Below are 8,187 nucleotides of genomic sequence, written 5' to 3' on the forward strand. Positions count from 1 at the left end.
GTGGGTCTAGGGGGAGTAGAGCAGTGGGCTGACCACGTATCACTGAGGTGAGCCACTGTTGGTCGTCAGTGAGGAGGAGATGTAATTTCCGATCCACACAGACTGGTCACCCAGTGAGGGAATCGAGGATCAGTTGCAGACGGAGGTACAGACACCCAGATTTCAGAGCTTTTGATTAGAACTGCGGGTTTGATTGTGTTGCCTAAAGCTCAGCATTCAATAATCAGAGGTAGTAATTACTGTTACCCAGGTTATCCATGGCTGAGTGGAGAGACGGTGAGATTGCATCTGTTGATGACCTGTTGTGGCAATTGGCAAATTGCAGTGGTCCAGTCCTTGCTGAGGCAGGAGTTGATTGTGGCCACGAGTAATTATGTGGACAGAAGAAGATGGGAAAACACTCAGGAGAAACGTAAGGAGAGAGCGGTGGATGCTGTAGTGGGAGGAATGGGGCAAGTGAAGGGAGAGTGATGACTGTGTGAGGTGTTTTGTAAACCTAGGGTTCATATTTTCTGTCCACTATCACTTTAAAATGTCGGGAGAATGAGACTGGCTTTTGGATACTTTTTGAGCTGTTACGGAGAGAGAGGGACGAAGCCTGCCTTGAGATGGTGTTTAAACAAACTCTAAAGCTTGTTTCGAATATACGAGGACACTGACTGCTTGTGAGTTCTTACAGAGAGAGAGCAACGAGCAGCTCGTGGGTCGCCATGGTGACCGGGGCGGTGTTATTTGATGGACAGCTGGTGTTCAGCATGGTGAAATAAATAGAGTCCGCTCATAGACCTACAGACACATGGTTTTGGACACTGGATGAGCCTTGTTGTGCCCACAGAAAGGTGGGTTTTTGGAGGATCGATCGAGAGAATCAATCAGTGGCTCTCGCAGTGGGAAAAGGTGTAACGGGTGGGAAGTTATCAGTGTGTCCGACCCTTGCCTGGGTTGATAACTTTACCACAGAAGACAGTCTCCTTTTTGTGGTCACATTCGGTGACTTTAAAGGAAGAGAAGAGGGGAGAGGAAGGTTTGAAAGAGAAGAAACCAGAGGTCACTGTTTGGACTCTCTCCTCTGTGGCCCGTAAGGGTGAGTTTGAGTTCCATTTGAATACAAAGGTGTGACTGTCACGTAGTTAATCCACAGGAGTGGGTTCTCTGGTGAGGGGAAACCTTTGTGATTACCACTTGTGTGTTTACCCTTGTCTAGGTGTGGTAGTTCACTGAAGAAAGGCACCCCTGTGGCAAATCACTTCAGAGTTATTTCGTATGTGGTGGAACTGGATCAGTGGCTATCACAGTTGTGTGTTTGAGGTAACATTGTGGAATCTACCGGTGTGTGATAATCCTGGCCTGGGTTGGTAGTTTTACCACTTGAAGACGGTACCTCAGTGATAAGCGACTGTTGGTGATAATCCATACGTGGATTCTGTTTGAGTGTCCTGTGGCCACCACTTTGGGATGACCCGTAGCTGAATTTGGGTGTGGTACCACTTGTGTTGAAAGGATATTCGCTGAAGATCACTGTCGTTGTTACTTTGTGTGTGGAGTGGACCAACTTTGGAGATAAAACTGTTACTGTTATTTTGGAATATCGACATAATTGTCTTCTCACAATATACGCCTTTGGATTACAAATCTCTCATTCTCTCCATCACTACTCGACTCAATACCACGAACTGGACTGAACTTCACTCATCATCGTAAGACTGTATCCATTTACCCCTAGGCTTGAAGAAGCTTGGTTTTCCTATTTCCACACTTTTTCATTTATATGTATTGCTAACCTGTTTGATATATCTGCATTTATATTACTGTATTGCATATTTACTAATAAATAACATTAGTTTATAGCGAAACCAGACTCCACGGTGTTTTCTATTTCTGCTGGTTCTTTAACCTGTCACGGGGTACGTGACAGAGGAGAGATGGTCTGAGAGATCAGTGAAAGGGACACTCCAACTGGAGGGAAGGAAGGAGTGACTGACAGGAGAGTGATTCAGACAGAGAGAGAGGGACAATGACAAGATGGATTTGTCAGACAAGGGTTGGAGGTATTAAACAGGAAATTAGAGGGGATCAGAGACAAGTGAGCCGAGTCTGGGTTTGACCACCATCCCAGCAGGGTCTGCGAGCTCCGATACAGATTCCCAGTCGGACACAACTCAGGAAATCCGGATATCAGTGACTGGAGAGCCTGATGTGGGATTGACCACCACCCCAGCAGGGTCTGCGAGCTCCGGTACAGATTCCCAGTCGGACACAACTTGGGGACCACAGGGATCAGCGAGTGGAGAACCTGTTCTGGATTTGACCACCACCCCAGCAGGGTCTGTGAGCTCAGGTAACTGTGGTGGGGATTATTGAAGGGAATTCATCTGGGCTTTGACTGAGAGTAGCTGCTGGTGGTGTAGTGGCATCAGTGCTGGACTTCAGAGCAAAGGCTCCCAAGTTCGAATCCAGCTGGCTCCCTTGCACGCTTTCCATCCATGCTGGGTTGAGTGTCGAGCCTCATAAAAACAAGAAAGCCTGCTAAATATACGCCGTCATGACAATGTCCCAGTGACTCTGCTTGGAGTTCAGGGCTTTCTTCTTCTTTCTTCTTGACTGAGAGTAGTGACTGGTCACAGACATTAACGAGTGAGAGTTGCTGAACAGAGACTGGATGGTTTTGGTATCTCTTCAGATCAGAGACCTCCTTTCCAAATTGTTGTCCCAGTGGCTACCCATTTCAATTCAACTCCCCATTCCCTGTCCAAGGACTCCTCCACTGACATGATGAGGCCAGAATCAGGATGGAGAGGCAAAACCTCATATCCCTTCTGGGTAGCCTCCATCCTGACGACATGAACATTGATTTCTGTAACTTCCAATAATTTCTACCCCTTACTGCTTCTCTCTATTTCCACTCTCACTCTGGCTCCCCCTCTTGGTCCTTCTCTTCTCACCTGTTCATCATCTCCCTCTGGGCCCTTCACCTCCAATCCTCCACCCTTGTCTCTCAAATCCCTCTCCTCACATCCCCCTCTCTCAGCATTCACTCTGTCTGCATCACTCTCGTAATTCCCCCCTTCCCTCCCTCCAGTTGGAGTGTCACTCTCACTGATCTCTCTGTCCAACTCTCCTCACACAGTCATCACTCTCTCTTCACTCACCTCATTCCTCCCACTTCAGCATCCCACCTCTCTCTCCTGTGTGTGGAGAGATAGACCTACAGACACATGGTTTTATACACTGGATGAGCTTTGTTGTGCCCACAGAAAGGTGGGTTTTTGGAGGATCAATCTAGAGAATATAGAATCAATCTCTCCCATTTCCTTCTGTCCACGTACTGAATTACTCAAATCCCACTCCGGTCGTTTCTATGTCTCATCAGTCACCGTGTAACTCCTCACAGTCATTTCTCCCTTTCTCTCTGTGACCATCCTCCCCTCTCACCTCCATCACTCCTCCCCTCCCTCCTGTGTCACTCAGTCACTCCACCCGTCTCTGCCCTATCGTGTTTGAGCGGTGGACTGACAGGCTGGATTGCGTGTGTCTGTACACTGCCGGGAGACAGTACCATCGACTGCTGGACATTGTCTCTCAGGGTCTTGGACTGTGTATGATTTTCTTTTCAAGTGAAGATGCTTCTTTGCTCGATATTTTGAACTCTGTTACTCAGTGTTTTTGAATGTTTGCTTGCTATTTTGAATGTTTTGTACCTTGTCCCCAGAGGAATGTGGTCTCGTTTGGCTGTATCCATGTATGGTTTGAATGATAATTAAGCTTAATTTGATTTGATTTGTAGACCTATTGTGATAGGCAAATCACAGTGGGTCCAGGTCCTCGCTCTGGCACGAGTTGATTCTAGTCATGAGTAATTCAGTACGTGGACAGCAGAAAATGGGTGAGAGGGGTGGAGAGAGAGGTGCAATGTGGGAGTGGGGAGTGAACAGAGAGGGGTGGAGTGACTGAGAGTGGCACAGAGGGAGGGAGGAGGATGGTCACAGAGAGGAAGGGAGGAATGACTGTGAGGAGTTACATGGTGACTGATGAGACATAGAAACGACCGGAGTGGGATTTGAGTAATTCACTACGTGGACAGAAGGAAATGGGTGAAAACACACTGGAGAGAGGGATGGGGAGAGAGGTGGGATGCTGGAGTGGGAGGAATGAGGTGAGTGAAGAGAGAGTGATGACTGTGTAAGGAGAGTTGGGCAGAGAGATCAGTGAGAGTGACACTTCAACTGGAGGGAGGGAAGGAGAGACTGAAAAGAGAGTGATGCAGACAGAGTGAATGACGAGAGAGGAAGATGTGAGGAGAGGGATTTGAGAGACAAGGGTAGAGGGATTAAAGAGCAAAGGAGAGGGGAGTGTGTGTATTTCAGAGGACAGATTTGACCTGGATTGAACCTCCTGTTCCTGCCATTGTGTTCCTTCCTGATTGAATGTAAAACTTGTTTACTACTTTACCATTCCTTTGTATCTTTTCTTATTGCAGAACCTCTGTCGGACTCAACTCGGGAACACCAGGGATCGGTGACCGGAGAGCCTGGTCCAGGGTTGACCACCAGCCCAGCAGGGTCTGTGAGCTCAGGTACAGATTCCCAGTCAGACACAACTTGGGAAGCCCAGGAAACAACGACAGGAGAGCCTGGTCTGGGTTTGACCACCAGCCCAGCAGGGTCTCTGAGCTCAGGTATTCATGATGGGGTTTGTGAGGGTCAATGAATAGAACGATCTTTCCCTCCTTTAGTCCTCGATATTCATCTGGACTTTGTCTGAGAGACGTGTCCAGTCACAGAAACTTTGGGAGGAAGAGGTGGTAAATGGTGACTAGATGGTTTTGGTTTCTTTTCAAATCAGAGATCTCTTTGTCAAATTCTTGTTCCTGTGGCTACCCAATTTAATTTTACTTACCATTCCCTTCTGATATGACTGTCCACGGCCTCCTCTGACTTGATGAGCCCACCCCCAGGTTTGAAGAGCAACACCTCATAGTCTGTCAGGGTCACCACCAACCTGATGGCATGAATATCGATTTCTCTTGCATCCTGTAAATTCTTCTCCCTCCCACTTCCCTCTTTTTCCCCTCCCATTCTAGCTCTCCTCTTAGCCCTTCCCCTCTCCTCATCTGCCCATCTCCTCCCTCTGGTCCCCCTCCTCCATCTATTTCACCCATTGTCCACTGTCCTGTCTCATTGGATTTCTCCTCCTTCATCTCTTTACCTTTTCCACATATCACCTCTCAGCTTCTGGCATCATCCTGCTCTCGTTCCCAGACATCTTCTCACTGCCTGGCTTCACCTATCACCTGCCAGCTTGTACACTCTCTACCTTCTTATTCGGGCTTCTGCCCCCTTCCTTTCCAGTCCTGAAGAAGTAACTTGCCCCAAAACATCAACTGTTTATTCTCCTCCAGTGATGCTAATGGACCTTCAGCATTTTCTGTGCATTGTTCTGGATTCCCAGTATCCGGAGAAATGCTCGTCTGTACAACTTCTTGTCCCTGTTGTGATGTTTAAGGTCTGCCAATCTCCCGTGTCTGTGTTACTTTGTTCCAGACCTGGAGACTTCAACACTGGATCGGTCTACAGGATTGTCTACTGGAGAACACACCCAGGAACTGTCCTCTGTCCCAGCGGGAGACACATCCTCAGGTACCAAGTCTCATGTCTGTCTGTGTTCATTCAGTCTCTGTCACTCTGTGAGGTTGAACCTCCCATGGACCAGTTCACCTACTGGATGTACAGTGCATTGTGGGTAGTGGTGTGAATGATGGAGTCAGTGGTTCCTCTCTCCTGTCTGTTGGGTTGGGTTTGTTGAGTCTTGAGGGATGAGGCTCTGTTGGGGGTTGGAGAGAGTGGGGTGGGAGGGGAGGGAGGGGAGGAGTGATGGAGGTGAGAGGGGAGCATGGTCACAGACAGGAAGGGAGGAATGACTGTGAGGAGTTACACGGTGACTGATGAGACATAGAAACGACAGGAGAGGGATTTGAGTAATTCAGTACGTGGACAGAAGGAAATGGGTAAAAACACACAGGAGAGAGAGGTGGGATGCTGGCGTGGGAGGAATGAGGCGAGTGAAGAGAGAGTGATGACTGTGTGAGGAGAGTTGGGCAGAGAGATCAGTGAGAATGACACTCCAACTGGAGGGAGGGAAGGAGAGACTGAAATGAGTGATGCAGTCAGAGTGAATGCCGAAAGGGAGATGTGAGGAGAGGGAGTTGAGTAATTCAGTACGTGGACAGAAGGAAATGGGTGAAAACACACAGGAGAGAGGGATGGGGAGAGAGGTGGGACGCTGGAGTGGGAGGAATGAGGTGAAGTAAGAGAGAGTGATGACTGTGTAAGGAGAGTTGGGCAGAGAGATCAGTGAGAGTGACACCAACTGGAGGGAGGGAAGGAGAGACTGAAATGAGTGATGTAGTCAGAGTGAATGCAGAGAGAGCGAGATGCGAGGAGAAGGATTTGAGAGTGAAAGACAGAGGTATTAAAGAGCAAAGGAGAGGGAAGTGTGTGTACTTTGAAGGACAGATTTTGTCACTGGTGGGGGGAGTAAATTTTGCTTACTGGACGGAGAAATCAATATTCATACCAATAGGTAGGAAGCTACCCATATAAGGCGTTGCTCCTCCACATTGACGCAAGATGCACCTCCACACCTCTGTAAAATCTGTTCACATGTTGTGGCTTTCCATTCCAAGACATGAGAGATATCCTCCTCATTTAAAGAACGGAGTACAAGATTGTGTAAACCAGCCCCGCAGCCCCATGACAGTGTTTGATGGTGTCTGGGGAGTGTTGTACAATAGATGGTCAAGATGGTGTCTGGGGAGTGTCGTACAATAGATGGTCAAGATGGTGCCCGGGGAGTGTCGTACAATAGATGGTCAAGATGGCGTCTGGGGAGTGTTGTACAATAGATGGTCAAGATGGCATCTGGGGAGTGTTGTACAATAGATGATCAAGATGGCGTCTGGGGAGTGTTGTACAATAGATGGTCAAGATTGTGTCTGGGAAGTGTTGTACAATCGATGGTCAAGATGGTGTCTGGGGAGTGTTGTACAATAGATGGTCAAGATTGTGTCTGGGAAGTGTTGTACAATCGATGGTCAAGATGGTGTCTGGGGAGTGTTGTACAATAGATGGTCAAGATGGTGTCTGGGGAGTGTTGTACAATAGATGGTCAAGATGGGGTCTCTTTTTTTATTACAAAATCCTTTATTACAAATATCGGTGCTATACAATATATACAAATCAGTGGCAAACACAGTTACTTCACTACAAATAGACAATAGACATTACACCAAAATGTTGCCATCTCTATCCACGATGGCATTCACACCCCACGGAGCCCAATGGTCTCGAAACTCCTCTAAGGTCGCCGTGGACTGCGCGTGTTCTTTTTGAATATTTACCCGGGCACGAACATACCCTCTAAACATTGCCAGCCAGTCTGCCCGGGGAGATCCTCCCGCCACCCGTTTCCAAGACCCTCGGATGGTGGATTTTGCCAGCCCCAGGAGCAGTTGACTAGGACATCCTCATCCCTCCATGCCCCCTTCCTTACTGGATGACCATATATAAATAAGGTGGGGCTAAAATGCAGCCAGAAGGCGAGAAGCAGCCCACGCAAATACGCAAAAGAGGCTGCAGCCTTGCACACTGGTGTCTAGGGAGTGTTGTACAATGGATGGTCAAGATGGTCTGGGGATTGTTGTACAATAGATGGTCAAGATGGTGTCTGGGGAGTGTTGTACAATGGATGGTCAAGATGGTCTGGGGATTGTTGTACAATAGATGGTCAAGATGGTGTCTGGGGAGTGTTGTACAATGGATGGTCAAGATGGTGTCTAGGGAGTGTTGTACAATAGATAGTGAAGATGGTGTCTGGGGAGTGTTGTACAATTGATGGTCAAGATGGTGTCTGGGGAGTGTTGTACAATCGATGTTCAAGATGGTGTCTGGGGAGTGTTGTACAATCGATGGTCAAGATGGTGTCTGGGGTGTGTTGTACAATAGACGGTCAAGATGGTGCCGAGGGAGTGTTGTACAATCGATGGTCAAGATGTTGTCCGGGGAGTGTTGTACAATCGATGGTCAAGATGGTGTCTGGGTTGTGTTGTACAATCGATGGTCAAGATGGTGTCTGGGGAGTGTTGTACAATAGACGGTCAAGATGGTGCCGAGGGAGTGTTGTACAATAGAT

Source organism: Hemitrygon akajei, unplaced genomic scaffold (genome assembly GCF_048418815.1).
Source record: "Hemitrygon akajei unplaced genomic scaffold, sHemAka1.3 Scf000151, whole genome shotgun sequence".
In the NCBI taxonomy this organism is placed as follows: domain Eukaryota; kingdom Metazoa; phylum Chordata; class Chondrichthyes; order Myliobatiformes; family Dasyatidae; genus Hemitrygon; species Hemitrygon akajei.